Here is a 16,847-nt window from a genome sequence, read left to right as displayed (position 1 = left end):
ATATATAATGAGCTTAACAATTGATTCTTTAACTGGCGTTTGAATATGGAAATGGACTGTGACTTTTTAAGGCCCCGTTTACACATAGCTGGGTATTTACAAAAACGGATATTTTCCCCCTCTACGTTTTGAAAAATTCCATCGTTTACACGAGATCGTTTTCAAAATCTCTTTGTTTACACGAATCCGCATAAATACGCTGTTAACGTCATGCCAGCCAATCAGAATCCTGGAAAAAACATCAACAAATGACACGAGTAACGGCCGTACGCCGTACCGCCGTACGGCGCGCATCGCCGCGTAACGCAGGACCATAATTCAGGCTTTACTTCCAAGATGAACCAGAGTCTTTCGTTAGGAGTGACAGAGAAGTGGAGTTACTTTTAAGTGTGACTTTAGAATATAAAACAGGTAAAATACAAGAAAATATTGACGGTTACAAACTAATTGTAACCACAGGTGTCACTCATGATGCTGGTGACGTTTCTGTCTCATAATGTGACGTTCTGAAGCCTAAATGTCCGTTTCTCTCCGTTTACAAGCAAACGTGAAGACGGAGTTTTTGCAAATCTACACTTTGGCCGGAGTTTTCAGGAATGATGGTTTTTGGAGACTTTGAGCTTCGTTTTCGTGTAAACGAGCATGAAAACACCACCGTTTCTGCTCCGTGGAAACGAGGCCTAAGGCTCGTTCAACTCGTTCCAAATCAGTGACTACGTTTACATGCAGTCAAAATTGGGGTTATTGCTAATATTCCGGTTACTGAAACATTGGGAATATTCCGTTTACATGGTAATTAATCATTCAGGATATCTGGATCAAACCAGCGACGCACAGAGAACATCATGACGTAATTACCGTCATTTCTGCTTCTTCTTCCTGTATCCAAATTCAAAACAAATGCTGCTTCAACTTTTCTCTCACCTTCTTGTAAATCTTCTATCCCGGTACTTTCTACCGTCTACAAATGCAGAAATGTTCATATCCTTCATTACATTTATGAAGTGATTAGTCTCCTCCTGGTCTTGTTTCTCCGTGTTTATAAGAACTTCCTGGACTCAAAAGACCAGGATTCCTTGTGAACAGAGCATGTGCAGAAAACAAATTCCTGTTCCGTTTGATGGGGATATTCCGTTACGTTTACATGACCCAATATTCAGGTTTAAAAGGAGTAACCCAGGGCTCATATTGGGGTTTTTAAAAACCGGAATATGAGCAAATTCTGGTTATTCAAAGGGGTTATTGGTGTTTACATGGCCGTGCAAATTTGGGTTATTGCCAATATTCAGGTTTTAAAAGGGTTATTGATGCATGTGACTTTTTAAGGCTTGTTCAACTCGTTCCAAATCTGTGTTTCCCCGACACACAACACTCAAACTTGTTCCCACAAGTTTACGTTGTTTTCCTATAATAAGGTGTTTATGTCTCGTATTGTGGGTGTGCAGGGGACCAACGGAGATTGGGATGAGTTGAGTTAGTCCGGGATTCAAACCTGAGACCGCGTGACCATCAAACTGATGACGCCTTGAAAACGGTCTGTGACCGAAACGTTGGCCTAATAAATAAGTGAACGGTGAGAAGTAGGTGTGCATATTTTAATCTCCAAACTGGCAGAAATCCGATCCGTACTTCCAAAACAAAGTCAACTCGGCAGCAGCTACAACCGCAAAAGCGTTTATTTATTTATCTTAAAATGGTTAAAAAGTGACACCCGTTACTCAGAGAGAACCACAGGAATAATTTTCATCCCAAAACCAACGGTAAACTACGATAAAGCTGCGTGGACGACCACACCTTCCTCCGTGCTATCAACTAAACTCATCAAAAGATCTCATTTTTGCAGAAAACCTCAGTTTTTTAAACTCCCTCCGGTACCTGAAGTACTTTTTATTTATATCTGGTTGCTGTTGATTTTCTTTGGTCCAATAATTAGAAATAAAGTGATGTAAAACCCAGTTTTTACAACGGAAGTGGACGGAGAGATGACAGTTTTGTCCGACCTGGCATTTGATTTAAAATGAGTAAAAATTACCATGTAAACACCTAGTTCCGAATGAAAATGGCCATTCTGAATTAGACTTAATTCCGAAGTAAGTGGCTGGTTTATTCTGATTTTAAATCTGAATAGAATAATTCCAGATCATGTTTACACTCATTCCTCTTTAAATTAATTCTGGTCTTTCTTTCTGCTCGTTCCCTCCCCGTCTGTCTCCATGATCTTATATTCCACTGGGCTGGTTTTCCTAACAAAGTTTCCAGATGCAGCAGCAGTAAATGCTGGTCAAGAGCAGAGAACATTTATTTAATAAATAGAAATCATTAAAACAACAGATGGAAACAGGAAACATCAAAATTGTGATCTTTTCAAGGTTGTAGTGGCTAAGTTAGTTTTTCTTCCGGTAGTTTAACTTCCGGTCCCCCCCCCTATCCAATCAGAACCTTCAACCCCCAGACCTGGAGAGGAATTGGAGAAAGACCAGCAAACGTTTTTTCCAATTTAAACCTCAATTCAGAATTACTATTTCCATGTAAACTCCAAGGAAAATAGTTTAATTCTGAATTATTTAATTCTGAATAATTAATTCGGAATTAAAAAACATCGTGTAACTGTGGCCATTTCAACTTTAATCTGAAATGTCGACATTTCGACTTTTTTCTCTCGAAATTTCGACTTTTTTTTCTTGACATTTCGACTTTTTTCTCGACATTTCGACTTTTTTTCTCAACATTTCGACTTTTTTTTCTTGACATTTCGACTTTTTTTCTCGACATTTTGACTTTTTTTCTCGAGATTTCGACTTTTTTTTCTCGACATTTCGACTTTTTTTCTCGACATTTCGACTTTTTTTCTCGACATTTCGACTTTTTTTTCTTGACATTTCGACTTTTTTTCTCGACATTTTGACTTTTTTTCTCGACATTTCGACTTTTTTTTCTCGACATTTCGACTTTTTTTCTCGACATTTTGACTTTTTTCTCTACATTTCGACTTTTTTTCTCGACATTTTGACTTTTTTCTCTACATTTTGACTTTTTTTCTCGACATTTCGACTTTTTTTCTTGACATTTCGACTTTTTTTCTCGACATTTCAACTTTTTTTCTCAACATTTCAAATTTTTTTCTCAACATTTAAATTTTTTTCTCAACATTTCAACTTTTTTCTTGTTTTTCTTCCGGTAGTTTAACTTCCGGTCCCCCCCCTATCCAATCAGAACCTTCAACCCCCAGACCTGGAGAGGAATTGGAGAAAGACCATCAAACGTGTTTCCATGGAAACCTCAATTCAGAATTACTATTTCCATGTAAACTCCAAGGAGAATAGTTTAATTCTGAATTATTTAATTCGGAATAATTAATTGCGAATTAAAAAACATCATGTAACCGTGGCCAGTGTGTCAGTCACAGTTAGCTGGATTAATTTACGCTATCCTGTGATGCTCATCATTATTATTATTATTATTATTATTATTATTAGTTCTGCCAGACCTTGAGTGAAAAGTATTAGAAGCCGTTTGCTGTTAGTGGATTATGTGTTTCTGTTGACTTAATCTTGTTATGATGTTAAAGCTGAAGGACGATCCCCCACCGGTCAGAGGGAGTTCTGGACTCGGGTCCAAAGCTCAGATAAGCCCGGGTTCATGACCGGGTGTTCAGTCCTCTGGAATCCTGGCCTCGTTAGTTTGTTTTTGCATCAAGTTCTGCAACTAAAAAGATCCGTGTTGGTGTTTAAACTCTGAGGTCGTGCTTTTAATTTGAAAATATTTGATTAAACTGGCTTATTTCCTCCCCGAGAGCCGCTGAGGCGTGATGGTACCAGCATGGTACCGATACTTTTTCCCCAACAGATACATTTTGGCAATGAATAAAAAAAAAAAGAGGACTATGATGATCCCTAGTTTCTTTTATTGTCCATTGGAAACAACATGGACATTTATTTCAACAAATCTTATCAGCTCTGGTGCCACAAAATGTAAAAACATGAACTTGTAAACTAAAACAAAAAGGGCAGAATAGTGCAATAACTAAAATAAATACATTTAACTTCAAAAGAGGTAGTTGAATGACATCCAGTCAAACTCACAAACACAAGGAAATTTAAATACTTTTTGTCTTAACCTTAGTGCAACATAATGAATGAATGAATGAATGAATGAATGAATGAATGAATGAATGAATGAATGAATAGCAGCAGCTTAATGAACATGAACAGATAGAACATTTCACAATTCAAACATGGAAACCATGTTAGTTTCACTTACTTCGGCCGGAAGTGACGTTAAATGCAACGATGTATAAAACAATTTCATATATATTAAAAACATTAATAACTACGTTTGTCCCGATACTTTTTTGGCCGATACCGATGTTTTGAAAATGGGCGGCCGATCGATCGGGCGGCCGATCGATTGGGACAATACTACCCGCTACCCAGAGAGAATCACAGGAACACATTTCATCCCAAAACCAACGTTTTTTGCAGAAAACCTCGGTTTTTTAAACGCCCCACCGGTACCTGAAGTACTTTGTTATTTATATCTAGTTGCTGTTGATTTTTCTTTGGTTCTTTGTAGGGTTGCAAAATTCCGGGAATTTTCAAAGTTGGAAACTTTCCATGGGAATTAACGGGAATATATGGGAATTAATGGGAATATATGGGAATTAACGGGAATTAACGGGAATAAATAAGAAATTTACAGAATTGAAGGTTGGCCCTTAACAGGGAACTTAAATATAGTTGGGGGAAATATATTGTAGCATAGTCTTGGCTAAAACAACCAGATTTAATGCAAGTACACTCCTCAATCACATGCACACAGCACATTGCTTACTGCAGGGCTATTGAGGCCACGCCCCCTACATTGGGGTCATTTTACTTTTTGATTGGGTGGGGGAGTGGGGTGAGTTAGTATTTACTCAACATTCATGTTTTTGTTGTTCATTAAAATAATTGTTCATACAAGAATAAAAACTAAAGTTCTACACAAATAAATCTGTTGAAATGTCATGTTTTTGTATTATCTTGCATGGATATCTGCTTATGACAAAATAAATATTTACATTTATGTTTGGATATGATACAGTTTGTTTAAATTACCCCCAATTTCCAGTAAATTCCCATAAATTCCCAATAATTCCTATAATTCCCATGGAAAGTTTCCAATTTGGAATATTTCCAAAATTCCCAAGCTTAACTTCCCATGGAAAGTTTCCGGAAAGTTTCTGGAAATTTCCACCCCTTTGCAACCCTAGTTCTTTGGTTTGTTTTTGCATCAAGTCCTGCAACTAAAACAGATCCATGTTGGTGTTTAAACTCTGATGTCGTGCTTTTAATTTGAAAATGTTTGCTGAAACCGGCATATTTCCTCCCCGAGAGCCGCTGAGGCGTGACGGTACCAGGTACCAGGTACCGGGTGGAGTTGATGGGTTTGATTGGGCCGGCAAGGGTTCTGTAGGGACCCGCCGGGGGGGTCAGGCCCGCTAGCCGGCGCATTGGTGGCCGGAGCCTGTTGCTCAGATCTGTCAAGTTTTGGATGTTTTCCGCCAACCGAGGTCCAGAATCTTACATTTTAAAATAGAGTTACGAGAAATCTAAAATAACTACCTGTCAACCACTTAAAAACTACAATTAAAGCTGCAAGCAGCGATGAACGGTCCTCCACCCTCGTGCAGGTTCAGGCTGCAGTGGAAGCTTGTAGGAATTGATGTAGATTCTTCAGAACTGGACATTTAGAGGATGAAACCACCCACGACTCTCTGTATCAAACCATTCAAAAGTTATGGCCGAAAGTAGGAACTATCAGATATCGACCAATCGGATGAAGGGGCGGTGCTAATTATGTTCAAGGACTCAAAACCGAGTCCGATGACACCACCCACGAGTCTTTATGTCAAACCATTCAAAAGTTATGCCAGAAAATAGGAACTCAAATCAAATATGGACCAATCAGATGAAGGGGGGGGGCGCTTTTTGGCCACGGTAACGCTTTTGAAAGAGAAAAGTAATGCGCGTAGTCGCAGGATGGAGACGCACATTATGATGTATAACACACCTGGGTGCACGTTACGGTTCAGGCCGCATTAACGGCCAAAGAAATGGCATAAATTGCGCCAAAATTACACGATTAATTCAAAATGGCCGACTTCCTGTTGGGTTTGGGCCATGGTACCAAGAGACTTTTCTTTAAGTTGTGACATGATACAGGTGTGTACCGATTTTGGTGCATGTACGTCAAACCGTATTGTGGGGCTTGAGGCACAAAGTTTTCTAGGGGGCGCTGTTGAGCCGTTAAGCCACGCCCATTAATGCAAACCATTAAATATCACATTTTTCACCAGGTCTGGCTTGGTGCAAAATTTGGTGACTTTTGGGGACGTTTAGGGGGAAAAAAGGCCCTCATTTCATCGGAAAAATAAAAATAAAAACGAGAAAAATAAAAATTCCTACTGATACAATAGGGCTAATTATGTGTGTTGCAGCCGTTAAGTTGAAGTTATTACTTTTGTATATTTGTTAACTTAGTTTTTATGTCTCGTGTCGTGTGTGTTTGGAGGATTTCTGGGTCAGCTGATGGAAAACCTAAGTGTTTGGTTACGAGGGTGCTGGTTGTCTAGTTTTTTGACCACGTTATTTAAGTTTTTGTTGCCATTAAAGACCTTTTCGTTCGCTTTTGGATGTCGTAACAATTTAGAAAATACTTTGGAACAAGTTGTAAAAATAAAAGTAATGGTTTTTTAAAAAGCTTGGCGACCTAAGGTTTTGTGAACGTGAGTGAAGCGGAACAAACCTTTCTACACCACAGCTTTTAAAAAGAAAAGGCCGATACAATGAGCTCAGAATCTGACAGGCCGACCTTTGTCGACACTGAAATGCTGTGGACATTCCTATATTTGTAATTCCTTTAATTGAGCTTAAATGAAAACACAAATAAATTAAAGCACACTTATGTATTTTAAATATTTTCAGTTTATATACACATTGATTGTCTTCAAGTGAAACATTTACAATTTATTTTAATTTGTCATTTTCACTAGGGCTGGGGATCCATTCAAATATCAAGAATCGATTCGATTCCGATTCTTAAGATTCAGAATCGATTATCACGCTTTGATTCGATCCGATTCGATTCAATTCCAATATTAATTTGGGTTAGTGTCATTAAAACTGTTTTTTTTTTTAGCAGTTGCATGAATGATATGACTGTAGTTCTGCAACATATTAATACTAGTATTATATTGAGATTCAACAGCAAGTATTGGCAGCTAATGATGCTGTAAGGACCAATCAGCTCCCAGAATGCTGATAGAACTGAAACAGAAACATCGTGTAGAATTACCAAACACATCCAGGGAGGAAACAGAGACGGAGGAAATCGCTTTTAGTTTTTCCCACATTCCGTTTTTATTTTTTCCATTTTCGGTCTATTTTGGTTTTTAATTTTTGAGCATTTGGTTTTTAGCATTTTTTGCAAATTTAACCCCAAGAGAGTATATAAAGTAATGAAATATAGACAATTTATGCAATTATAACGGAAAACTTTAATGTTTTCATACTTTTAAACATATTTAAAGGCAAAAACATGGCACAGTTATTCTCGTGTCCAACAAAATATTCCTTTATTGGGGATAAACAAAAAAATAACCAAAACTTGTAATGTAATGATGAAAAAAAAAGATAAATAAATAAAAAAATAAAAAAAATCGCTCTTTAGACATATGAATTGATTTTTAGGAATTAATATGAGAATCCATTTAGAATTGGGAAATCGATTTTTTTCAACACAGGCCTAATTTTCACTCATGTGGCTCAGGACGGACATCGTTCTTCCCCCGTGAGAGACACTAACATCTCCCATCCTGCTCGTCTTTAGGAAAGTAAATTCGGTTTCCCATTTTTACAGATATTTACACGAAGTCGCACATTTCGAAGTTCGCGAGTTTCTGGGCGGAGCCAACGCCTTCGTTTCCACTTCAGGGGGAATCTGTGGTGCAACTAGTGTTTTTATCTGCCTGTTTCAGTTTTAGTTTTAGTCTTTGGGTCCAGCTAGCATTTTAGTTTTTATTAGTTTTAGTCGCGTTCATTCTCCTTTCAGTCGTGTCAAGTTTCAGTCGAATAAAAGTCTGAGCATTTTAGTCAGAATTGTCCATTTTAGTCTAGTTTTAGTCAAAGATTGTATTTATCCAAACCCATTTTACAATTCAAACAAGCTTATCTTATTATTAGCGATGCACCGAAATGAAAATTTGTGGCCGAAACCGAAACCGAAAATAATAATAAACACTTGGCCGAATACCGAACATGGTTCTTCGCAGTTTTTCATTTATTTTGCCAATTTTTTCACCATTGCATAAATCAAATAAATTTGATTTAGGCTTTTAAAAGAAAAAAATCTTTTACAAAATTACAAGGTAGAAAATATTTATTGAACATAAAAAAATGACTTTTTTAATTTCCAGCATTATGTTGTTTTGGTTCCACCTCCTGGTGAATGTTGGTAAAATTCTTATGTGGTTACTTTTTGGTTGGCCAACGATTTATGTTTGTGGTGCAACTGTTACAGAGCGGCCAGTCTATTTCCTTATTTTACAACAACGTTATTAATTGTTGGGTTTTTTTCCCACTTATTCCACCGAACACCAAAAGTGTTTTTTTGCCATTTTCGGTGGAACAATTTCGGTTACTGAACAATCGGTGCATCCCTACTTATTATTATATTATTGTTACCTTTAGACTCAAGAATTAATTTATTCCAGATACAGAAGACTCTAATTTAAGTTTACAACATATTTATTTTTCCGCATTTCTCCCCATCTTTCTCTACTGAAACTACTGAAAACGTGGACATTAAGGATCTTTGGTAGAACATTTCATCTTGTTTTGGTCAACGAAAATGAAGACACATTTTAGCAGAGTTTTTATTTTGCAATCTACATTTTAGTCTGGTTTTAGGCTAGTTTTTATTCGTCGACGATATTACATTATATATTATCAAATATAATTTGAGTTTACAACATATTTGCACGAAGTCTTCTCTTTTTTGGGGAGAAATATCTTCTCTCTAGTTACAGCCATCCATCCCTGATTTGTTGTTCAGAGTTTGCTCCCGTTGTTGCCACTAATCTCACGAGAACGGCTCCAGCAGGGGGCAGTTCTCACGAGATTAGTGACAATTAAGTTTGCAGTTTAAAAATGATTATATTCTAAAATGGGAAATTTACAGTAAAATACTAATACAGGAGGAGAAAGAGGTGAAATACGGTAGTTTCCCGGGAGACTTGACAGGTCTGCTGTCACTCCCGTCGTGTTGTGGGTTCGTATCCACCGCCGAGCCGGCTGCTGTGATTGGACGAGAGGCCTCACCTGGGGGAGTGGGAGGCGGCCGTCGCCGTAGCGACCGGCTGCATTGAGATGAGTCGGTGGAAACGGGAGGTTGATGATTGTTTGTTTTGTCCCGGGGGGAGTGAAGGCCTCGGGGACGTGGACCAGCTGCAGCCGTGATGAATGGATGGGGCGGTTGCCGGGGCGGTTGCCGGGGCGGTTGCCGGGGCGGTTGCCGGGGCGGTTGCCATGGCGCTGGCATGGGCGACGCCCCTTTTCTCTGGGCATGTTTGCATGTTGTTACATTTCCCAGTCCTGTGGTCTAAAGGCAAATAAAGAAAAAGAACATTACACTGATACAAATATTGTGCTTGATCTACTTAAAAAAAATAAGTCAACTTTTTGCATGAGATTATTATGTAGATCAAGAAAGACTAGTCTTTGTATAAACTACTTAATTTTTTTTTATAAACTAATAAAAAAATTTAAAAATAATTAAAAAAGATAAAAACATAAAATAAAAAAAAGAAAGTAAAAAAATTAAATAAAAACTAGTTAATTTTTAGTATGTACAAAATTCATTTGCAAGTAAAGTCAACTTAATTTTGGTAAATAAAGTAAACTTAACACAATTAAGTTGACTGTTCTTGCAAAATGTATTTTCATACAAAAAATTAAGTAGAAAAATTGTAACATAGGCCTTAAAACAAAAAAATGCATTTAATGCATTAAAGTGCATTGTAAGAAAAAGTGAAAAAGAAGTGGATAAAACAAAATAAATAAAAAGAAAATCACTCCCTTTCCCATACAAGTATTTATATGGGAAAGGGATTGATTTTCTTTTTGTTTTATCCACTTCTTTTGCATCATCTAAGTACACTGCAAAAACCCAAACTCTTAACAAGAATATTTGTCTTATTTCTAGTTAAAATGTCTCATTTTTTTCTCATTACACTTAAAACAAGACTCCTCACTGGAAAAAACAATTTTCACCTGTTTCAAGTAGATTTTCACTTAAAATAAGTAGAAAAATCTGCCAGTGGAACAAGATTTTTTTGCTTGTAACAAGAAGATAAATCTTGTCCCACTGGCAGATTTTTCTACTTATTTCAAGTGAAAATTTACTTGAAACAGGTGAAAATTGTCAAATAAGTTATTTTTCTGGTAATGACTCTTGTTTTAAGTGTAATGAGATTTTTTGAGTAAAAATGAGAAATTTTTACTCATTTTCTCATATTTGTCGAAATAAGACAAATATTCCTGGTAAGATTTTGAGTTTTTGCATTGCATGCCGTTATTAATTGTTGTTTTTTTTCCCCCACTTATTCCACCGAACACCAAAAGTGTGTTTTTTTTGCTATTTTCGGCCGAATTATTTGGGTTACCGAACATTCGGTGCATTATTGATTACGTTTCCCGGTTGGATCTGCGAGGCCCAGAAGGGAAACGTTTACCGGAACCGTCTCGTCTCTGCTATTAAGGTCTGATTCTGAAAACGCTGGCAGGGAGGGATGTTTAAATGTTTCTCTCTCTGCAGCCGAGCCGGTTCCTCCAGAGATCTCTGCTCTCGGTCCTGGTCCGGCGCCAGGTTCTGCTCCCAGGCCTGAACACGGGCCGGGCTGCACCACAAACGCCTGGAGATCTGGAATTAATCAAACGGAGCATTTTCTTTATTTATTTATTGTGTCAAAGTGGAGAAAAACTTTTGGCCGTGTGCTGATTCTAAAGCCCCGTTTCCCCGTAGCAAAAACGCTGGTGTTTTCATGCGTTTTGGTCGTTCGTTTACACGAAAACGAAGCTCAAAGTCTCCAAAAACTATAATTTCTGAAAACTCCGGCCAAAGTGGAGATTTGCAAAAACTCCATCTTCATGTTTGCTTGTAAACGGAGGGAAACGGACACACGAAGTATGGAAAGGTATATAAAAAAAAGTACATCCTAAAAAGAAAAATAACCAATAAATAGCTAAATAATTAAAAAAAAAGAGCAATATAAAAAATGAGCAATGTACAAAAGAAGTACTAAACAGAAATACTAAACCCGAAAAAAATGAATAATATATACATGTGCAAAAAGACCAGTGAGGTATTCAGAGGGAGAAGATTATTGATCAGAAAAACAGGTTATTGCACTAGACTGGCTAGAGTTGTAACTGGAAGTTACTCGTGTCATTTGTTGATGTTTTTTTCCAGGATTCTGATTGGCTAGCATGACTTTATCTTCTCGTTACACTGCCCCCTGTAGGTTTGGCTGCTCATAGCACCTTAACAGATATTTATGCAGGTTCCTGTAAATGATGGTATTTTTCAAAACTTAGAAGGGGAAATATCTGTTTTTGAGAAATTTTGAGAAAAAAGATGAAATGTCGAGAAAAGAGTCGAAATGTCGAGAAAAGAGTCGAAATGTCGAGAAAAGAGTCGAAATGTCGAGAAAAGAGACGAAATGTCGAGAAAAGAGACGAAATTTTGAGAAAAGAGACGAAATTTTGTAAAGAAAGATGAAATGTCGAGAAAAAAGGGGGATACGTGGCCGAGAAAAGTCAAAATTTTGAGAAAAAAGTCGAAATTTTGTGAAGAGATGAAATGTCAAGAAAAAAGGGGTGATAGGTGGCTGAGAAAAAGTCAAAATTTTGAGGAAAAAAGTCAAAATTTTGAGAAAAAAGTCAAAATCTTGAGAAAAAAGTCGAAATTTTGTGAAGAGATGAAATGTCGAGAAAAAAGGGGTGATAGGTGGCCGAGAAAAAAGTCAAAATTTTGAGGAAAAAAGTCGAAATTTTGAGAAAAGAGTCGAAATTTTGAGAAAAAAGGATTGTGATTGGCTAGCATGACTTTACCTTCTCGTTACACTGCCCCCTGTAGGTTTGGCTGCTCATAGCACCTTAACAGATATTTATGCAGGTTCCTGGAAATGATGGGATTTTTCAAAACGTAGAGGGAGAAATATCCGTTTTTGTAAATACAAAAAGTTAGTGGAAACGTGGCCTAAGTTGTCCCGAGTGTTTTTCAAGTTTCAGTCGACTAAAAGTCTGAGCATTTTAGTCTTATTTTAGTCAGAATTGTCCATTTTAGTCTCGTTTTAGTCAAAGATTGTATTTATCCAAACCCATTTTACAATTCAAACAAGGTTATCTTATTATTATATTATTGTTTCCTTATAAACTCAAGAATACATTCAGTCCAGATACAGAAGACTCTCATTTGAGTTTACAACATATTTATTTTTCCGCATTTCTCCCCATCTTTTTCTTTTTCCACGACACATTGGGTTTTCTTTTCCACGTAGGAAAGTGTATCCAAGATACTTAAAACATGGACATTAAAGATCTTTGTTGTAACATTTCGTCTCGTTTTTGTCAACGAAAATGAAGACACATTTTAGCAGAGTTTTAATTTTGTAATCTACAGTTTTTATTCCTCTACGATATTACATTATATATTTAATCATCGTTATCGTCACATGACCTGCATTTTTACTACGTTTTGTCTCGTTTTCCTCTTTGACGATGATATTTAGTCATAATTTTCGTTGGCGAAAGCAACTTTAGGTGCAGGTGGACTAATTTAAAGCAACATGTTTGTTAGATTATATTTTATTAGAACTGTTTTGGCTTCTGTGAGTTAAGGCGAGCGAGACTCAGACTTGTCTCTTCTTTGCAAAGCTTTGATTGTTTGTCCAAAGCTTCTCCTCGCCGGCGTGGAGGCGGCGGACTCTGGACCCGGATCAGGGGAGCTTTTTCTTATCTGAGCAACATCTTAAATCAATCACAGCTGATTGATTTCAGGAAGAAGCTTTCCACATCAGAGTCGGCTGCAGCTCGTGACGCTCGCAGGAAAGAGAGAGATGCTTCAGATTCCTCCTCGCTCGCTCGTGGCTCCGTCCTGACTTCGTCAGAGTCGTAGAAACGATCCCGGATCCGGACGAGCTGATTGGTTCCAGGCGACGCTGGACGTCTCCGGCGCGGCGCGTCTTTATGGCAACCCGTTTTAATATTTAACAGCTAGACTGGATATGTGTCGCAGATATCCGCAATTCAATTCTTCCTAGTCAAAAAGAGCATTTCAGATATCTACAATTTAATTCTGACTATAGTCCTAATTCCAGTTCAAGATGTCTGTAATTCCCCTCAATTCAAATATCTACATCGTCCTTTTTAGATATCTTACATTAAGTTTTGACTAGTCAGAACCAAGTTGTAGAATCTCAAACTGGAATTACGGATAGTCATCATTTAATTGTGGATATCTCTAATCAAGTTATTACGACGAGTATTAGGGCCAAACTAAGACAAAAATAAATTGGAAATTACGAGAATAAAGTCATAATATAATGAGATTAAAGTCGTAAAATTACGAGAATAAAGTCATAATGTTGCGAGAATAAAGTCGTAATAGAATAAAGTCGTAATATTATGAGAATAAGGTCGTAATATTACAAGAATAAAGTGTTAATTTATGAGAACTCTAACAGGAAGAGCATCTTCTCCCTGTGTTAAAATGTTGAACATTTAGCATCTTGTAAAGTTATATTTATATATTTATAATATATTTAATATTACGACTTTATTCTCGTAATATTACGACTTTATTCTCGTAATTTTACGACTTTATTCTCGTAATATTATGACTTTATTTTCGTAATTTCCTTTTATTTTCTTAGTTTGGCCCTAATACTCCGTCGTAAGTTATAGATATCTTGAATTGAATTTTAATTAGAGATATCTCAAATTGGAAATATCTTTAACTTCCATTCTGCCTAGTCAAAATGTAATCACAGATATCTGGAATTAGAGTTTCGACTAGTCACAATTAATGCGTTTACATGGGAAGTTTAATTCCTCTTTAATTCAGAATTACATTTAAATCTGATTAAAAATGAGCATGTAAACACCTAATTCAGAATGAAAATGGCCATTCCGAAATTAAACTCAAGTTTAAGAAAACTCAAATATCCTATCTCAAAAATTAGAATATTCTGGGAATCTTAATCTTAAACTGAAAGCCATAATCAGCAATATTAAAATAATAAAAGGCTTGCAATATTTCAGTTGATTTGTAATGAATCCAGAATTTATGACATTTTTGTTTTTGTAATTGCATTACAGAAAATAAAGAACTTTATCACAATATTCTAATTTTCTGAAACAATCCTGTATTTCCATGTAAACTCAAAGGAAAATAGTTTAATTCTGAATTATTTAATTCAAAATAATTAATTCTGAATTAAAAAAACATCATGTAACCGTGGCCTTTGTCATTCCGACTAGTGAAAATGCAGTTGTAGATATCCGCAATGTTAATTCGGGATAGTCAAACTTGGCCATTAAATGTTAAAATGTCCTGCCATGCGTCTCCGTCGTGAATCCCCCGGGGAAGAAACTCGACTGTTTTCCTTCAGAGACTTCAAAGCTCCTCATAATCATCATCAGGCAACGGCATGAAACTTTAATGAGCATCCTCTGGAGCGGCTGCGTGTCGTCACGGCGACCGCTGCGGCTCCTTATCTCTGCAGGTCTGTTTACGGTTACTCAACACCAAATATTCAGCGTTTTATTGAGGCGTTTGGCGGGTGCGGCCGGTTTACCTGAGGGTGGTGCGTACCTGCGTGTGCGTGCAGACGCCAGGTGCGTTAACGGCCGGCGAGTCGGGACGCGGCGTGTTTGCTGCAACAACATGTCGTCACATGTGACCGGAGTGACTGTGGGTTTAAACTTCAGCAGCGGTTCACTCGTCTGCTCCAGGATCTGCAGAAATGAAGGGTTTTATAACCTCCGTCTCACATATTTCTGCTTCTGAGAGGCCCAGTTTTGTTCCATCTGCTGTCAAGAATGTTTTCCTGTCATGATTCGTGATCCTGGACGGGACTGAAGGGAAACATTAGTGAAATAAATGTCGTTCCTAAACCAGCACAACATTTTTTTAGAGCTTTTTCTTTTCCTTTTCTTTATGCTGACTGGTGCAAAGATGCCCCTTTTCCACTAAACCGGTTCCAGAGCTGGTTCTGGTTCAGGAGGGCCTTTTTTCCCCCTAAACGTGCCCCAAAAGTCACCAAATTTTGCATGCAAGCCAGTCCTGGGTAAAACTTTGTGCCTCAAGCCCCACAATACGGTTTGACGTACATGCACGAAAATCGGTACACACCTGTATCATGTCGCAACTTAAAGAAAAGTCTCTTGGAGTCATGGCCGAAACCCAACAGGAAGTCGGCCATTTTGAATTAATCGTGTAATTTTGGCGCAATTTTTGCCGTTAATACGGCCCAAACCGTAACGTGCCCCCAGGTGTGTTATACATAAAAATGTGCGTCTCCATCCTGCAACGACGCGCATTACTTTTCTCAGTCAAAAGCGTTACCATGGCGACGCCCCCCCTTCATCTGATTGTTATGATTTTATATTATTATAATAAACTCTTAAGATGGATAAGCTGAGACAGAGTCAGATGTAAAAGAATGCCCAGTTAATATCTTCACCAATCTGGTCGGTATGTTTTACTGCATCAGTTAAGTCGGTGTTAAAGTACTTAATAATAATAATAATACTAATATTATTTAGTGATGCACCGATTGTTCGGTAACCGAAATTGTTTGGCCGAAAATGGCAAAAAAACACTTTGGGTGTTCGGTGGAATAAGTGGGAAAGAAACAAACAATTAATAACGGCGTTGTAAAATAAGGAAATAGACTGGCCGCTCCGTCCCGTAACGTTGCGCATTACATAAATCGTTGGCCAACCAAAAACTAACCCCATAAGAATTTTACCAACATTCACCAGGAGGTGGAACCAAAACAACATAATGCTGGAAATTAAAAAAATTTCAGTTTTTTATGTTTAATAAATATTTTCTACCTTGTAATTTTATAAAAGATTATTTTCTTTGAAAAGCGTGCATAAATAAAATGTACTTGATTTATGCAATGGTGAAAAAATTGGCAAAATAAATGAAAAACTGCTGAAGAACCATGTTCGGTATTGTTCGGTATTCGGCCAAGTGTTTATTACTATTTTCGGTTTCGGCCACAAATTTTCATTTCGGTGCATCACTAATATTATTATTGGTTTTCTATTTCCAGTCTCTGAGTGTCAGAAAAGTCCGTCGTGTTTCTACATCTGGACCGTAAACCTGGAGCTAAACCCGTCCTGCAGAGACTCTGGTTCTGGCTCGGCCGTGGTTTTATTGATGTGAGGGATCTGAGCTCATTTACAGGAAATGTTGCACATGTAATGTAGCGTCACGTGTCCCTGAAGCCCCCTGGCCCCGCCCACCAAACTCCATATGTTAGTCGTCAGGCTGCGTCTGTTTGGATTCAGTCGCCCTGAACCCTCGCCGGCTCCCGGCGGCACCGAGGTGCAGACGTGCAGACGTGCAGACGTGGACTCTGTTTGTCTGACTCTTAAACCGCCCAGGGCTCCGGCTCCAGCAGCTCGTCTCTCTGCGGCCGCTGCATTTGCATGCTCCACTTCCCACGCAAATGCAGGTCAAGCGCACGTTCAGATTACACCGTTTACACCTCCTTTACATCCACAGATAAGGTG

At 37.8% G+C, this 16,847-nt stretch overlaps 1 protein-coding gene across 4 annotated transcripts in view; it reads left to right on the top strand.

Moving 5' to 3' along the window:
* si:dkey-199f5.8 (beta-1,4-galactosyltransferase 3) overlaps positions 1-16,847 on the top strand; it is a 57,910-nt gene that overhangs the window by 4,080 nt on the left and 36,983 nt on the right. The gene's annotated exons all lie outside the window — the stretch shown is intronic.

This window comes from Cololabis saira, chromosome 3, assembly GCF_033807715.1.
Source record: "Cololabis saira isolate AMF1-May2022 chromosome 3, fColSai1.1, whole genome shotgun sequence".
Classification (NCBI taxonomy): domain Eukaryota; kingdom Metazoa; phylum Chordata; class Actinopteri; order Beloniformes; family Belonidae; genus Cololabis; species Cololabis saira.
Note: the sequence above shows the minus strand (reverse complement) of the source record. Positions and strands in the feature narration are given on the sequence as shown.